This window comes from Dipodomys merriami, unplaced genomic scaffold (assembly GCF_024711535.1).
Source record: "Dipodomys merriami isolate MVZ:Mamm:240054 unplaced genomic scaffold, mDipMer1.0.p SCAF_278, whole genome shotgun sequence".
Taxonomy (NCBI): Eukaryota; Metazoa; Chordata; class Mammalia; order Rodentia; family Heteromyidae; genus Dipodomys; species Dipodomys merriami.
The window spans coordinates 1,071,600-1,090,843 of NW_027204248.1; the positions used below are offsets into that span (position 1 = coordinate 1,071,600).

The window sequence follows — 19,244 nt, forward strand, 5'->3', positions numbered from 1 at the left end:
ACACACACACACACACACACACAGAGCCATCACGGGTGGCTCCTGTCTGTAATCCTAGTTATTTAGGAGGCTGAGATCTGAGGATCACTGTTCAAAGCCAGCCACTCAGGAAAGTTTGTGAAGCTCCTATCTACACTGAACCACCAAATAGCCACAGGTGGAGCTGTGGCTCAATTGTCAGAGCTCTAGCTTTGAGCAAGATATCTCAGGGACAGCACCTAGGCCTTGAGTTCAAGGCCCAGTTCTTCTACATCCAAACAAACACAATCACAGACACAGACAGTCAGACAGACAGACAGACAGACAGACAGACACACACACACACACACACACACACACACACACACAGGATAAACCAAGGATTCCGCAGTCCCTGAGAACAGAAACATGAACTCCCTCAATTAGGATCAGATCCCACCCACTAGAAGGTGGCAGTACCAACATCAGACCCACTGTAGACAAAACCTTGAGCCGCACATATATCTGGAATGTCTCATAGACCAGTATGGCATTTCGTATCATGCACACTGCTATGTGGAAAACTTAGTCACCTCTTTTTTTTGTTGTTGGTCAAGGTGTTTGAACTCTGGGCCAAGGTGCTGTCCCTCAGCAATTTAGCTGAAGGTGAGCACTCTCCCACTTGAGCCAAAGCAACACTTCCTGTTCTCTAGTGGTCTATCATCAAGTCTCACAGACTATTCTGCCCAAGCTGACTTGTAACCATGGTCCTCACATCTCAGCCTTCTGAGTAGCTAGGATGAGAGTTGTGAGCCACGGGTGGCTTCTGGTTTCAGCCACCTTCATATACACAGAGGAAACCCATCTTGTCAGTCCAAAAACTTTTTGCAACCATTCACTTCAGATTTTGATACCCAGCATCCAAATCTATCCTTCAATGGAGAAAAAAAAGACAAAACAATCACACCTGCACCCCTTCGCCCACTCCCTGCCTGTCACAGGACATGTCCTCTTGAAGCTGTGGCTTCAAACTTGGGCAAACTTGGGGACTTCATACAAATATCTTTACAGTGAGGCCAGCACTTGGTCTCCCAAACACAGCACCCTCCCCACACCCCCACACCTCCACCATCATTTGCAGGCAAAGATGTCTTACTTTCTTTCTTTTTTATGTTGTGGGGCTTGAACTCTGGGCCTGGATGCTGTCCCTGAGCATTTCAGATTAAGGCAAGCACTCAATTGCTTGAGCCACAGCACAACTTCTGGTTTTCTGGCAATTCCTTTTAGGTAAGAGTCTCAGGCCAGCTTTGACCTGTGATCCTCAGATCTCATGTCCTGAGTACCTAGGATAACAGCCATGAGCTACTGGCACCCAGCCAAACAAACTTCCATTCCTGTCATCCTCTCCCCCTAGGAGACTGAAATCTGAGGACTGCAGTTGGATGCCACTTAGCAGCAAGGCCCGTGAGAACTCTTTATCTCCAATTAAACACCCCAAAAAGCTGGAAGTAGAGCTGTGATTCAAATGGTAGAGTGCTATCTTGGAGCAAAGAAGATAAGATCCATGCCCTAGTTTCAAACTTTTTCTAGCATAGACCCACCCAAGAAAGGGAAGCAAGTGGGCACACGGGAGCTCAAAGCTAACACATAATACTCAGAACTCCCACAACAGACACCATCCAGCTCTGATTCTCTAGATTCTATGTCCTACACCATGGCAGTCTTAGATGGTACTGACCATGCACCAAGTTGGGACATTCAAGTACAATCTCATACTGAAGATCCCCTGACCTTATCACTCAGGATCTCTCGCTGTCCTTTCTGAAAACTAGGCAGTGAGGTAAGATCTAGTTATCCACTACATGATATGGGAACCAAAGGGATTCCTGGTCAAGGGACGGAGACTGGGGGAATCTAGTTCCCTCTTTGGGAGGTGAAAAGGGAGGCTCTATCCCAGAAATTTTCCTATGTTGTGAGTATTATCAAAGAAACAACCCTGCTCAGACCACAGTGCCTCTGATTTTTCCACCAGCCTCTATCCAGCTCTGCCCCACCTTCAGCCTGCACTCTCTGAATCCCAGATCTGCCATCTATACTAAAGAGTGAGCCAGCCAAGAGACGCACTTCCTGCCCTTATTCAGAGGCTGTCCTGTGTCAGTGGCATGCATTCCTCAGTCTTTGTTGAAGGAATGAACACCGGGAGTGGTATCATCAGATTGAGCCCTGGAAAGTCCTAGTCCCTAAGGGTGTACTGCACAGGCATCCTGCAGTGAACGGCAGCCAGGTTGTCAATGATGAACCCAAGGTGCCAGGACTTTTAACAGCAGTGTGGCTGGATCAAAGGCAGGTAGTCTATGTTGTCAGGCGAGGTCATAGCTCCAAAGGCCTGACACACGTGACCCAGGATCATTCTCCCTCTTCAAATTCCTACTTATACTTTGATCCCCCCTTGAAACTGTCTCACTCCAATACCTCCCTAGCCCTTGGAAACTTTCTTTTTATCTGACCAGAAAATAAACTCAATGAGGCTGGGCATAATTGATACCTGGTGACCCACTTTGAGCCTTAGGTTCTACCCAAGGCTGGTTCCCTATATTGTCAGTGACCACACAGCTCCTGGATGGCATGAAGTTTCTGAGGGGTCAGTGGCTTGGTCCTCCATACTGGCTTTAAGCTCTGAAACTGTCCCAACATAGATTGTGAATAATTGGCTCCCTTGATCCAGAGACTCCAAACCATGGCTTGCATGTTCTCCCTTCTTCCTTCCTTTCCTTTTTTTCTCCCTCTGTCCTTCCTTCCTTTCTCTCTTTACTTTCTTTGTGTCAGTTCTGGGACTTGTACTCGGAGCCTAGGTGCTGTCCCTAAGCCTTTTTACTCAAGGCTAGCAGTCTATGGCTTGAGCCACACATCCATTTCTGGTGTTTTGTTTTTGGTAGTTAATTGAAGACAAGAGTCTTACAGGCTTTCCTGCCTGGGCCAAAAGCCTCAATCCTCTGATCTCAGCCTCCTAAGTAACTGGGATGACAGGCTTGAAGCACTGGCATCCAGATCAATCCAAGGTTTCTTCATGGGTTGTGGAACCAGTCCTGGAACTTTTCATTGTCTATGACCCCCCAGAGCCTCGTGCACACTGTAATGGTTTGTTGGTTAAATAAATGAGCATCTATGACAATACTACAGAAAATCCCATCTGATTCAGGTAAGAATCCTCTGTGGGGGAGTGGGGAGAAAGCCTGTGTAGCTCTCCCACAGTTCTCCCTCCTCCCTCTTACCCACTCCTGGTGCCACAACACTTAACTGTTTTGGCTCTGAGGGTGTGAGCCACTATGTACTTGCTACATTCCAGAGCCTCTGGGATGCCTGTCTTCTCAACGATCTCTGTCCAGCAGCTGACCAGCTCTGTGGCACTCAATTCACCATGGAGGTGTGAATGAGTTTGCTGTGAGCTGAATGGCTGGCTCAAAGGGACTCCTCTCCTCCCCGTGGGGCCAGGCAGGATTGTCCACCACATGTGGCCCCTAAATTTCATGTTGTAGATGAAGGATTCTTGAGGTAGCCTGGGTTCTCTGAATCTCCCAGAGTCCAGTACAGGTGCTGGGAATCATCTCTACTCATTGCTGGCAGGCTGGGGATGGTGAGGTCACAATGTCTGCTCCCCACAATGTCCTCAATTGGGGTCATCACCCTAGAGAGATGCCACAGCTGCCAGAGAAAGGCAGTCAAGGCACAACGTTCAAAGCAGGAGACTATCTGGCTTGGGAACTCTGCGTGTGCCACTTTGAACATCATTGTTTGATGGCTGAAATCATCCATCTAATTTGATCCATTATCCCAGGTATTAGTGGAAATTGCCAGCTTAACTAAAAAAAAAAACCTGGAAAATGTGGTATTTAATTTGTCCCAATCAAACTTAAAGGGTTCCAAAATCAGTGGTCCCCTTTTCCTTCCAGACTGCCTATAACAGGTTACAGAAACTGGCATTCAGCCAGCCCTAGCTAACTGCTACCTCCTGATACTAAGCGGGCTCCAGCAAGGGAAATGGACTTGACTACCACTGCCCAGCTGGAAACAGCCCAGGCGGGACACAGACTGGATTCTGCAGGACTCCAGGGAGGATTGACACTGAGCACTGCCCCAGGAGGGTGTCCTGACCATCGGGGGGGTCCGCAACCCTGTGCCAGAATGCCCACAGAGACAGTTAATGCCCTAGATATGGTTCCCTTCTCACCCACTGTCATGGTGAACCATCTGCCATGTCACACCATACGCCAGTCCCCAAAACCTCATAGCTTCACAGCCCCTGCCTTATCATTTCCCTCATCTCGTTCCCTAATTATGTTGGGCAAACATTCCAAACCCTTGAATTCCCTCCAACTAAACACACAAGAGCAGAGTATCTGGCTTGGAGAATGTGGCTGTGATCTCATTCACCTCATGAAACTTCTGGCTGGGGATAGAAGGACAGGCATCCACTCCAGTCCAGGGTTCGCAAAGTTCTTCTAGAGGAGGCCCACTCTGGCCCAGCAGCTCCTGTGGGCTAAAAGAAAGGGGGAAGAGAGAGGTGGAAAGAGGAAGAAAGTAATGTCTACTTAAATCTTCCATAAAGGAGCCATGAAACTGTGAAGGAGAAAACAAAAATTGTGGTTTGGCTTGTACTTGGTATTGATGAAGAACAACAACAACAAATACACACACATACAGAGAAATAAAATGTTTTTGCTGTTTTTAGACATGGTGACTTAAATATATTTTCATTGTTCTCATCTCCCTGCTCTCCCAACACACACACACACACACACACACACACACATACACACACACACACACACACACACACATACACACACACACCTCCAGAATGGTGACAGATGACACTTCCATGCAGCACCTGCAATTTGCCAACTGATCACTCACCTGAGGACAGTCAGGCTGTACAAGGAGAAAGATTCTCTCTCTCTCTCTCTCTCTCTCTCTCTCTCTCTCTCTCTCTCTCTCTCTCTCTCTCTCTCTCTCTCTCTCTCTCTCTCTCTCTCTCTCTCTCTCTCACACACACATACACACACACACACAGACTCAGAGTAGTACCTCTCCTAAGTTTGTTGATTCCTCCTCGGAGCACGTGGCTTCCCATTCTCCATTCCCTTGTCAGAACCAAGGGCTCCCACACAAGGGGAGCACCACTCTAATGACACAGCACAAACCCGCCTCTCCCCTTCTCCAGGGACAGACCCTTCCCCTTGGGAACAGCCAGCCTTAACTTCTCATTCACCAAAACCCTACGCCAGGATGGTGGGTGAAGGAATCCCCAGACAGGTGGGTCCTCAGAGCAGGACTGAAACAAGCATGGGTCATGGGGTGCCAAGGGGGGTTTCTGACCCAGGGTGGGGGCGGTGTTGAGGAAATGGATGGGGTCCTAAAGGCTACATACATGCACAGACTCCTACTTCCAGCCTAGATACTTCTGGGCAACTGGGCAGATTCTTGGGGAGGACAAGGAGACCAGATGGACAGGGAACACTGGCAGACACTGTCAGAACTGGGAAATGTGATCACCCTGTGAGTACTGTTGACAGCTGGGGTGGGGGGATAGGCCGGGTATATGTGTGTCTGAGGGCGTGTGTTCCTCCCATATATTCACCTAGTATCTGACCCCCAGTGCCCTCACCTCCCTAGTGGGCTTTTCTGGGACCCTCCTCAGATGAAAGGGTGACTGAGCACAGAGGACAAGGGCTCACATAGCAAGGAAGGCCTATCTGCTGCATCCAACATCCCCCACTCCCAGAAAAAAAGGAAAAGACCCAATAAGGCAGGTGCAGAGGTGATGTTCCCCACCTCTGACTAAAGCCACCAGGTTCCCACCAGGGAGAAGAAGGGTGCAGATGTGGGACTGTGTAGCTCCCACTGCTCCATCCAGGTGCTCAGTGGTCACCCCTTCTCACCCATTCTTGCATCTCCCCATTTCCATGGATACTGGCCACTAGGGATGGGGGTGAGTTCCCAGAGTCAACACCCACTCCCCAACCCCCCACTCCTGGGGCGCATTTGTGGCAGAGTCAGGGCTGGCCTGCCTGGTGCTGGGGAGGCATGGTTCTGACACAAGAGGGTTTGCAGGGGGGGGAGTGGGAGTGGTAGGGGGAGGTAGCAAGGTACTGACCTGCGATCGGCCACTTACTTGTGCTGCTGGGAGAATCTGTAGGCTGTGGTCTGTGTGCAGCGTGCAGCAATGGTGTGAGGGATGTGCCTGATGTGCTGGCTTTCTGTGCTCTGTACTCCTGGCCCAGACCAATGCTCCCACAGCAGCAGAGGTTTTGAGGCCGCCATCCCTGGTGTATGTGCCTGCTCTTCTCTCTGCTCTCTCTGCCCCCACTTCTCTCCAGGGCTGCCCTGCCCCTGTTTCACAAGTGCTGCAGTCCATGTGTGCCCCTGGCTGCAGTAGATATGTGCCCCCTCAGCCACGCCCTGTCCTCCCCTGGGTCACGCCTCCTCCCTCCCTCAGCCACGCCTCCATCCCTGGCTTTGTGCTGTCCTGACTCTCCCCTAAGTCTACCAGGCCATGGCAGAAGTAGTCTCACCTCAGGTCAGGGCTTCCCCCTAACCCCAGCAGCTGCCCGGGGGGGGGTGATCGAATCTCCACTCAGCCCAACGGAGGAATCTTCTCCATCCACCCCACACCAAGCTGGTGCACGGTGTCTCTGTATGTTTGTGTGTGTGTGTGTGTGTGTGTGTGTGTGTGTGTGTGTGTGTGTGTGTGTGTGATTTTTGGGGATACCAACCTTGCAAGGACTCAGAACGATTTTAAAAAATAGCACAAAGAATCCTGTGTAATGGACTCAGCACAATAGCAACCTTTGGGATCCTCATGGTAATCTAATGACTAGTAAGATAAGACATGCAATTTTAACATCACTAAACTTACATATCATAGTATTATGACATCATATGTCATAGTGACATTATAGACATATTGTGAATGCCTATTCTGTGATTTCATTCTATTTCAAGTGAGCAATATTGGTGGATTTCAGAAATCCATTGTGACCTCAAAACCATTGTGATGAGAAAATCCCTTTTTCACATCACAGTGCCATTGTGATAGTAACCTGTTGTGACATTACAAACTGGTCCTGTCCATTGTTACCTCATCACCAAGGTGACATCATAAAGCCATTATCATATCACATTGCTGTTGTGACATTACAATCAAGTTGAGACCTCCCAAACCCATTATGACATCTTTAGCACCTTTGAAAAAACACATGGCCTTTGTGACATGACAGTCCCTTTGTGGACCCATATCCTCATTGTGAAATGTCAATTGAGATCAGATATGCCAGAGGAATATCACAAAGTATTTACAATATAATCATAGGTGTGACATCACATTGTCATTGTGACAAAATCAGCTCATTGTGACATCACAAATCTGTAATGACATCATACCACTATGACATCACATTGTCATTGTGACATCATATATACATTATGAATGCCTATTAGGTGATTTCATTACATTTCAAATGTGGCATGTGGATTCATATCAAAAACACATTTTGACTTCATAACCATTGTGACATCACAATCCCTTTGTGATGTAACATTGAAATTGTGATATCTCTAAACAACTGTGACAACTCAAATATATCCTGTCCTCAAAAGTTTTGTGACATGTTGCCACTGTGTTAGGCACATTGATAGCTCAATCTATTTTCGACCTCAAATTATTTCAGGAATGACATGAAATATTAGAAATATACTTTGACATCATGAGCATAGTGACATCACACTGCTAGATGTAATGACCATTGTGTCATATTGTCACATCACAAATCTGTTTTGACTTCATTACATTTGTGCCAACAAATGCTTTGGAATCCTCACAAGCCCATTCTAAATTTATATACTCATTGTGAGTTAGTGACAATTGAGGTCTGGAATGCCATTGTCACATCATCAATCTACTGCGACATCACAAAACAATTTTGAACTCATCACTATTATAGCATCAACAATTAATTGTAATTTGACATCATATTGCAATTGTGATATTACTGTAACATCATGCTTTCACAAACCTATTATGTCCTAATCACATCTTAGAAAATGCATGGCCTTTGGGACATCAAGCTCCTTCTGTGAACTTGTATCATTGTGAACTTGTAGCAATTGAAATTTGAAATAATATGTGATATTACAAACTAGTTTTGACATCATTAACCCATTTTTATATCATTAACGTTTTGACAACCAAAACCTGTTAGGAACTTTAGCACTTTTGACAAAAAACATGGCGTTTGTGTCATCACAGTTCATTTGTATATGTCATGGTGACTTCATTCTCATGTCCTCATTGTAAACTAATAGCAATTAAGATCTGACATACCATTGTGACATCACAAACCATTTGTGCCATCATCACCAGTGTGATCTCAATCATTATGACACCATCAGCACATTGTGACATCAACAAGTTACAGTGACCTCATAGCATTATGACATCACATTGCCATTTTGCTGTCTTAGACACATTGTGAATGTATATCCTGTGATTTCATTCTATTTAAAATGTGGCATGTCAGTTGATATCAGTAACACATTGTGACCTCATAACCACTGTAACATTATAAACCCTGTGTGACGTCATAACTGGTGTAACATCACATTGTTGTTATGACATCTTTAGCTTATGGTGACATCACAAAATGGCAATGACATTATAACATTTGCCATTATGTCATTGTGATATCATAGTCACATTATGAATGCCTAATTTGAAATGTGGCATGTGAGTTGATATCAGAAACTCATTCTGATTTCACAACCGTTGTCACATCAAAATCCCTTTGTGACATTAATTTGGCAATGTGACATCACAATGGCAATGTGATGGAACTAAGACATCATGATATCAAAATGGTCATGAACACATAATGTGTTTCTGATAACCGACATGCCACATTAAAAATAGAATCAATAACATAATAGGCAAACACAACGTGTCTATGACATCAGAATAACAATGTGATGTGGTAATGCTATGATGTCATTGTAGTTTTACATGTCAAAATGAGCTGATGGTGTCATAATGGCAACATGATGTCACAATTATGATGTCAGAAAGGATTTGTTATGTTTCCTTGGTATGTCTGATGTCAGTTGTCATTTGTTCCCCATGAAGTTATGGATACAAAAAAGGTTCTGTGATGTCACAGAGGCCATGTTTGTTTTCAAAGGTGGTTATAAGTCATAATAGTTTTGGAATGGCACAATGTGATCCATAATGTCACAATGGACTGAGATGTCCTTTTGGGTTTTGATGTCACTGTGGTGATGAGGTCACAATGGCTTTGTGATGTCACAGTTTGTTTGTAATATCAGAATGATCCAATTTCAATTACTCATAATTCAATATGAGGATACCATTTGATAGAAGAAGCTTCATAGTGTGAGGTCATACTATGTGAAAACCAAACGGGACAGTGATTTCACAATGACAATGTGATGTCTCAACATCATGTTATAATAATGTTCTGATGTCACAATTCGTGATGCCATACTGATGAGGAGGTCATAACTTAGTCATAACTTGTGTGAAATGCTGCCATTAGGATATTTTGGCTTTTAGTAAGCTTATAATCTGTTTTGAAACATAATAATTCAGGTATGACATATGATATCAGAAATTGACTCTGACATCATGAACATTGTGACATCATGAACATTGTGACATCACATTGATAGATATCAAGATCATAGTGGCACAATATGAACTCACAAATCTGTTAGGACTTCATCATATTTGTGAAACACATGACTTTAGAGACAACACAGTCCCTTTGTAAACTCATATCTTCATTGTGAATTAATGACATTTGAGATCTGGAATGCCATTGTGACATTTCCAACCAATTGTGACAGCACAAACCTATTATACTAGAAACACATTGTGATCTAATAGCCATTGTGACAGCACAATCCCTTTGTGACCCCACATTTCCATAGTGATAATACTAACCCACTGTGAAATTCCAATCCTCTCAAGCCCAATCCAGGTATGAAATGTGATACTCGAATCCAGTGTGACATCTAGATCATGGTGACATCACACTGATAGATGTTAGCATTTTGTCACATTCTGACAACACACACCTGTTAGGACTTCATCACTTTTGTGAAAATACATGCCTTAGGAGACATCAGAGTCCCTTTGTGAGCTCATGTACTTATTGTGATTTAATGAAAATTGAAATTACATGTGTCATTTTGATATCACCAACCCATTGTGACATCACACACTTCTTGTGAACTCATCAGTGTGGCATTACAAATTATGATATCAAAACATTATTAAGTCAACATATCGCAACATCACATTGTCATCATGATATCACTATCCCATTGTGTTTTCACAAACCTAGTATGTCTTCATAGCATTTTAGAAAATTCATGGCCATTTATACGTGTCTTCTTCTGTGAACTCATATCCTCATTGGACATGTGAAACAGGACATGTGATTATGAGATGTGACTTCACAAAACTATTTGATATCATCACCAATGTGTCATCACAAAACCATTGTGAGCTTTCATTGCCATTTGACATCACTATCACATTGTGACATCGCAAACCTATTAGGACCTCTTATCACCTTTGAAAAAACACATGCCCTTTGTGACAAAACAGTCCCTTTGTGGAACTATACCTTCATTATGAACTGACAATTTATATCAGACATGCCAATTTAACATCATGAACCTTTTGTGACATCACCAGAGTGACATAACATTTTCATTATGACAGCATCAACTACTTTTGACATGACAAAACTACAAGGACAAGAGAGCATTATGAGATCATATTGTCATTGTGATGTTATAAAAAGATTGTGTATGTGCCACGCCGACCCCAGTAGAGTCTGCTTAGCATGGGAAACCATCTATCAGACCATGATAGGGGCCTCGAGACCTATCTCTGAGTTTTGGGACTTCACCGAAGTCTACCTCAGAGAATGGGGTTTTACAGAATCCTATCTCCAAGTTTTGGGACTTCACCGAAGTCTACCTCGGAGAATAGGGCTTCTAAGAGGCCTACTCCTGGGAAAAGGCTGGCAAAAACCCCTGGAAAAGATGTGTTTCTGCCTATCTTTTCCTCATAAGAGTGCCTATTAATCTTTTACTGTTTCTACTGCTCTTTGTACTTGCTCATTGTCAACGTTTCCCTTATTCAAAGCTCTTTCTTAAGAGTGTTGATGACTCCAATATCTGATGAGTGTCTTAAAAATATGACTAACTCACCAGAGTTAAGTGCTACCCTGAAACCCCTCTTATGGAGGCTAGTAGACAAGTTATAAGTAAATATAAAAGTATTGGAGGTTTCACAAAGTCACTCCAGCAGAAGGAATTGTAAGAAATTTACAAGAAGCTGTAGGCGCGGCTAGAACAGAAGGAATGTATGGCAGTTGCTGAGATAACTACTTAGGAGAAAGAACTTCCTGGTACTCTCATTTACTAAGAGACTTGCTAGATCTAGGCCTCCGTGACCTTACTATTAAAGAAGGAACAGGAAAGATCTTATGGGATAATTAAGGCCTCTATAGAAATAAGGTAATGGTGAGATGGTGACAAACGTCGAAACCCATTATATTTCTTAGAGATAAAACGGAAACAAGTGCCTTTCAGGCGACCAGCTGGTGACCACCTAAGAATGAAGCCCTGCAGCAAGATTGTGTAAACTTTTGCCCTTTCAGGCGACCAGCTGGTGACCATCCAAGAACGAAGCTTTTCAGCAAGATTGTGTAACCTTTTGCCCCTTTCTTATGAAGACTTCTGTTATAAAAGTTTGTTATCCTCTGCATTAAATCGCACTCAGCACTCAGCATCCACTCCTAATGTGTGTGAGTTGTCTGTTTGCCATCTCCCCATCCTATTCCAGGTTCCTCCCCTAGGTATCCTCTGTCGTCCTGACAGAACCTGGTCCGCGGCAGGTGGCGCCCAACGTGGGGCTCAAAGCGGGGCACGAAGCAGTTTCTTCAGTCAAGGAACCTTGGGAGGTAAGCATCTCTCTCTTTTCCTTTCACCTGGAATAGTAGTCAGAAGCTCGTTGGGGTGCTGCAGGCCCCTCAGTTGTAGCTGAGAAAGATAACGAGTAAATCATGGGGAGTTCATCTTCTAAGAATAAGGATAGTTTGTCTCTATTTTAAAACATATACTCCACAGCAGCAGTGGGAGAACAAACTAATCCTTGGTTCCTGCAGGAAAAAGGAAACCATTGAAAAAGTGAATGTAAATCTAAGTTCCATAAAGACGGAACTCCTCCTTCGAGAGGAAACAAAAAACGGAAAAAGGAAACCATTGGAAAAGTGAATGTAAATCTAAGTTCCATAAAGACGGAACTCCTCCTTCGAGAGGAAACAAACAAACAAACAAAAAAAAAAACGGAAAAAGGGAACCACTGAAAAAGTGAATGTAAATCTAAGTTCCATAAAGAGGAAACTCCTCTTCAAGAGGAAACAAAAAACGGACAGAGGGGCAACCAGCCCCTCCCCAAGAGAATAAGAAACAGTTAGATCATTTGATACAATTTTCATATTTCAGGAATAGTGAAAGCCTGCAGGTGTGGTCTTGGGGCTGGCGGAAAGTCTTGGCGGACGCGCTATAAGACTGCCAGTGGGGCCAGTGGGAGACGTCCCCTGGACCCCTGGGTGGGGCTGTCCTCGAGATCGGGTAGAGGGGGTTCGAGTCCCCCTGATTACCCTATTCTCTCTGGTTGGAAGCCCTTCTGGACAGACTGTCTGACCAGCAGTCTGATGCGCTTGCTGTCTGTCTTGAGTGTGCGTATATGTCTTCTGTTAACTCTAATTTGAATCTTAGGCACGCAGCCCGGGGGCTGGTGGATGAGGGGCTTACTGATCCCCTAGACCAGAGGAAGAGTGCGCATTTCCCACTTAATTGCCCCTTCCACCCTTTTAGAATTCCAGGAGTGCCCGGACCAGATTGCCCACCTCCCCAGAGAAAGCGTGACCAAGTGCACGTACATTACCAACCCCCGTATGCAGCAGTGTGTGTGTGTGTGTGTGTGTGTGTGTGTGTGTGTGTGTGTAATTTTAACTTCTTTTTCTTTCTTATCTCGGTTTTATTAATTTGGACACTCCTTGTCCCAGAGATGGGGCAAGGACAAAGCAAGCTTACTCCTCTCAACTTCCTGCTCAGTCATTTCAAAGAGGTAAAAGATAGGGGGTATAATTTGAGTATAATTGAAAATCTCAGAAGAATCTAAAAAGAAAAATTCTCTAGAATAAGTAGAGGGGGTTCGAGTCCCCTGGTAAGTGGTGAGATGTCACCCCATTCACTGGGACCTGATTTTGTCTTTGTGGCCACTTGTTTGTCTTGTTTAGTGTGTGTGTGTGTTCATTTTATGTTTTCTGAGGTAGGAAAGTTTTGGGTGAGTGTGGCAGGCTCACTCAGCCGACTCTGGATTCAGCTTGCTGAATGAGAACAGCACAGAGATTCAAAAGACTAATTAGTGAATTGCCTTGCTAGATAAGCAAGCTCTGGGAAAATGAAGCCCAGCAAAGGTACCTAGTTTAAAAGAAATACTGTCTTAAATTTTTGTTTAAAACCTTTAGAAAGTGTACGTACAACTGATTTTGATTTTTGCGTGCTTTAAGATCTGTGTGTTTTGTGTGTGTCTGTGAACGTGTTCAAAGATAAAAAATTGTCAGCATGCTGTAACAATTGGGTGAGTTTAAATTTAAAAAATTCAAAAGGTTATGAGTTTTGGACATTACCAAAAAATTTTAAAAATCTTCACATTGTTTTAAATGGCTTTTTAAAAGGTTCTTTAACTTGTAAATTAGAAAATCTGGTATTTTAAAAACTAATATTTTAAAATGCATAAGACTGTTTATACTGTAATCAAGTTACCTGGCTTAACAAAAATGCATTGGCAGTTCGGGATTTAATTCCCTTGGCTAAAATTTGGGATAAATATTAAAAATTTAAATGTAAAAGTTAGTTTAACACTGTCAAAGAAGTTACCTGTTCTGTCTGTCAAAAACTGTATTTCATTCGAGAACCAAGAGAAGAGACAGGGGGAAAAACTTAGAAACCAACAGAAAACTTTTAGGGGTAACGGGTGAACAAGCAGAAGTGCAGTTCAGCTGGTCATGCAGTGGGACAGGCCCTGGGAGGGGTCCACGCATGGTGAGGCAAGCTGGCACAAACGCAGTTCATCTAACCCTAAAGAGTCAGATTGAGTGTGTGGCCATTCCATAGGAGGGGCCAAGTGGCCCATCGTTGTTCTGTCTCTTTTCCCTGCAGATAGACACTGAAAACATGATGGTTAAAATGAATGATGTGATGATCTGATTAGTATTGCTAAAACTTTCCCTTGGATGTGTTAACATTAAAATTAGGAAGGCTTTAAAAAGAGGGTAAAAATTATTTGTATAATGTGGCTTACTTTCAATTATGTTCTACAATTAGGATGTTTTTAAAAGTTATAAAGATGTTAAATCTAGCTTTGTGGTATAGTAAAGGTGACTGTAATTCTTGCATTAAGGAAAATTGTCATTTGAGTTTAAAAATCTTAATGTGTGTCTGTTTTAAAACAAGCAGCCAAGAGACAATGAGTGACACTTGGCCTCAAGATTTCAAGGGATCTTTTCAAAATGCAAATAAAAACTAAAGTATAAAATATTAAAGGTGATTAGTAAGAGGTTTAAAAAAATAGGGAATGGATTTTTGGATATAAAGTTTAAATGTAAAATCATTCTTGACATTGGCCTCAATGTGCAAAAAAAAAAAAAAAATTGCTATTCTAGTTTGCTCTTATAGTTTCTTTCAGTTTCCAGCAAAGTCCAGAGCAAAGCACAGAGGATTCTCACAGTTTGTCAGATGTAACTTTGACTCTTAATAAGTGTCAGGTAAGTGCATGCTTAAAAGCTACTTCTATGTTGACCACCTTGTTGCTTTTAATTGGAGTAAAATGGCCTTTTATAAGACTCACTGATCTGCAAACTGGTTCAAAGCCAGCCCGGGCGCAAAAAGGTTCCTGTGAGACTGTCACCTCCATTCAGCCAGCAGCAGAGTACTAGCCCTGGACTGAAGAGTCAGGGGACAGTACTCAAGCCCCAAGCTGGAGACTCACAGTGGCAGAGCACTAGCCCTGGACTGAAGAGTTAGGGGACAGCATTCAAGCCCCGAGTCTGGGACTCAAAGTGGCAGAGTGCTAGCTTTAAGCTGTAGAGCTGAGGGACAGTGCTCAGGCCCCGAGTTCAAGTCCAGCGACCAGCTAAAGGGAAATGCCAATGAGGCATTTATCCAGTGTAGAGAAGACACTCCTGGGACAAAAGCAATGGAGGAGCATCCAGAGGCAGTAAGCCACTGCTTGGATGGCAGAAATGTCAGATCCTAGAGTCATTTGTGAGTGGCCCTTCAAAACTGGTCAGAGCCGGGAGGTAATGGGAAGAGTTTATAAGCATGCCTAATGTTCATGACTACCTTGTAAGGGACAGGAACTTGCCAGTCCTCTGTGATAGTAAAAAGCTAATGTTATAAAATGTGGGACATAGCTTAAATCTTAACCCCTTTATGTGCCAAAAGCTCTAATTGGCAGTAACTATTGAGCTGACACTAGTTACATGAAATTCATCTGCCCAGGAAAAAGTTTGTAAACCTGAGAGACTGTTTCTATTGGTATCTGTCTTAGGCATTATTTGGGATCATTAGAGATCACATTCCTAAGCCATCTAAAAAGATGCTTTTACAAACCAGAGTGCTAAACAAGCTACACTACTGTAGCCGGAGAAAAGGTCTGTGCAGTTGTCAAAAGTTAAATATTGTTCTTAATGACATCTAACCCTGATAGCCTCTTTGTAAAATAGGCTAAGGTTATAGGCTCCTGTCTAGGTAAGATCAACGCCCCTAAAGTCAGCTTGAAGAAGTTACAGAAGATGGACCTTCACCCATCAATCCCCTTTTAAGATCAAGAGTCCAGAGTCAGTTTTGAAAAAATGAGGCAAAATAGATAAAATAATTTTTTAAAGGCATAAAGAATAGTGTTAACAGCTGTAGGTGTGCAAGTGTGGAGACTGCATCTGTCAGAGATGGTTACAAGACTAAGCCTTCTGTGTCTATTTATAAAAAAAAAAATCTGGTTAGTAAAAAAGGTTATTTTGGTAAATTGTCCTGGTCTATTGTCTAAATGTTCTTAGAAACCAACGGAGTCACGGCCTGCCAAGCCTATGTATTACTTGCAACCTTAACCAGTCTGTGTAGGAATTTACAGCCCAGCATGAGGTGTGACAGTCCCTTGGAGCCACTGAGAGACCCAGCTGTTGCGGTTGCTGCTGCTGCTGCTGTTGCTGCATACCCTAATGGGTAAAGTTCAACGACGGCCTGACAGTCAACCGGAGATACTCCTGCTTGATTCCATCACCTGAATCTGCTTCCTGGTTGAAAGCTGCTAAATCTAAGATCTTGTGGGACATTCTTTTGGGTGATATACAGAAATCCTCTCTATTCCCACAGTGGATATTGGGGAAAAGAATATCACTGGCTTGCTTGCCTTAGGCACTTCAGTGCATAGTGACTGGAAATCCACTCTATGGTCACAGCCTAGTTTGACTCTGGTATGGAAATAACCTGAGTGTGTTATCAATAGTGGTAATACTCTTAGCCTTAAAATCTAGCAAGCTTCTGCATCACGGTGGTGCCTTAAGGCTGTTCTAAGATAAAGGTTCCGCAAGCCATAGGAAAATTGGGCAGTTTTAAACTACAGCCACAAAGATGGTCAAGAGATTGTAAAGAAAGAGGGTGGTAAAGAAAGTCTTGGGAAAGGAATTGTAAAGAAAGAAGGAAGTAAAGAAAGCCTTGGAAAGAGAATTGGGGAAATTTGAAAAGTAAGGATTGTCTTTAAGACAAACCTCAGAAAGTTTAAGTATGTCGCAAATGGTATGAGTATGTCTTAAAATTGGAGCTTACAAGTACAGCTGGTATAAAATTGATACACGGAGTCAGGACTGGTGAAAATTAAAATAAAAAAAAAAAAGGGGCAAATGCCACGCCGACCCCAGTAGAGTCTGCTTAGCATGGGAAACCATCTATCAGACCATGATAGGGGCCTCGAGACCTATCTCTGAGTTTTGGGACTTCACCGAAGTCTACCTCAGAGAATGGGGTTTTACAGAATCCTATCTCCAAGTTTTGGGACTTCACCGAAGTCTACCTCGGAGAATAGGGCTTCTAAGAGGCCTACTCCTGGGAAAAGGCTGGCAAAAACCCCTGGAAAAGATGTGTTTCTGCCTATCTTTTCCTCATAAGAGTGCCTATTAATCTTTTACTGTTTCTACTGCTCTTTGTACTTGCTCATTGTCAACGTTTCCCTTATTCAAAGCTCTTTCTTAAGAGTGTTGATGACTCCAATATCTGATGAGTGTCTTAAAAATATGACTAACTCACCAGAGTTAAGTGCTACCCTGAAACCCCTCTTATGGAGGCTAGTAGACAAGTTATAAGTAAATATAAAAGTATTGGAGGTTTCACAAAGTCACTCCAGCAGAAGGAATTGTAAGAAATTTACAAGAAGCTGTAGGCGCAGCTAGAACAGAAGGAATGTATGGCAGTTGCTGAGATAACTACTTAGGAGAAAGAACTTCCTGGTACTCTCATTTACTAAGAGACTTGCTAGATCTAGGCCTCCGTGACCTTACTATTAAAGAAGGAACAGGAAAGATCTTATGGGATAATTAAGGCCTCTATAGAAATAAGGTAATGGTGAGATGGTGACAAACGTCGAAACCCATTATATTTCTTAGAGATAAAACGGAAACAAGTGCCTTTCAGGCGACCAGCTGGTGACCACCTAAGAATGAAGCCCTGCAGCAAGATTGTGTAAACTTTTGCCCTTTCAGGCGACCAGCTGGTGACCATCCAAGAACGAAGCTTTTCAGCAAGATTGTGTAACCTTTTGCCCCTTTCTTATGAAGACTTCTGTTATAAAAGTTTGTTATCCTCTGCATTAAATCGCACTCAGCACTCAGCATCCACTCCTAATGTGTGTGAGTTGTCTGTTTGCCATCTCCCCATCCTATTCCAGATTCCTCCCCTAGGTATCCTCCGTCGTCCCGACAGAACCCGGTCCGCGGCATGTATGCCTGTTTTTAACATTTTTTTGTCTATCGTAGGGCTTGAACTCTGGGCTTGGGTGTTGTCCCTGCTCTTCAGCTCAAGGCGAGTGCTCTATCACATGAGTCTCAGAGCCACTTCCGGTTTTCTAATGGTTTTTATTGGGAATAAGATTCTCATAGACTTTCCAGCCTAAGCTGGCTTTGAACCTCGAACCTCAGATCTCAGCCTCTGGAGTAGCAAGGATTACAGACGTGAGGCACCGGCGCCCAGCTTTTTCATTTTATTTCAAATTTGACATGCGTGTTAATATCAGAAACATAATGTGAACTCATAACCATTGTAACATCATAAATCAGCAATGACATCAAATTGTCATTATGACACCATCAGCTCATTGTGACATACCAAAACGACAATGGCATCACAGCAATATAAATCACAGTGACATTGTTACATCATAGACTTAACAGTGTGAAGGCCTATTCTGTGAATTCATTATATACCAGAAACCCATTTTGACCATATAACCATTGTGATATCACAATCCTTTGTAACATCACATTGCCATTGTGATATCATTAACCTGCTGCTCCATCACAAACCAGTCCTGTCCTTATAAGTTTTGTGACATACTGCCATTGCCATATATTAGGTCCTTTCTCAGCTCATAATCTGTTTGCAATCTGATCTTTCTGGTATGACAGGTGATATTGGAAATCCCCGGTGACATCAAACTGCCAGATGTCATGACCATTTTGTCATATTGTGACCTCACATTTCTAACAAAACATGCCTTTGGAGACATTACAGTCCCTTTTTGAACTCATATATTCATTGCCAATTAATGACAGTTGAGATCTCCCATTCCACTCTGACATCGTGAACCCATTATGACATCACAAACTTATTGTGACCTCATCACGAGAATAGCATCAACAACTAATTGTTGTATCAAATCATTATTTTGACATGATATTGTGGTATTGCTGTTGTGATATCACTCTCCCATTGTGGTTTTACAAACCTGTTATGGCCTCATCAAATCTTAGAAAATTCATGGACTTTGAGACTTCAAGCTCTTTCTGTGTACTCATGTACATATGACCTCTAAGGCAAGGAGAAAATCCATCGAGTCACATTTAACATAATAAACCATTTTT

The 19,244-nt window shown here is 43.1% G+C and overlaps 1 pseudogene; it reads left to right on the forward strand.

Annotated features, from left to right (window-relative positions):
• LOC138837880 (MTRF1L release factor glutamine methyltransferase-like) overlaps positions 1-19,244 on the forward strand; it is a 324,322-nt pseudogene that overhangs the window by 197,603 nt on the left and 107,475 nt on the right.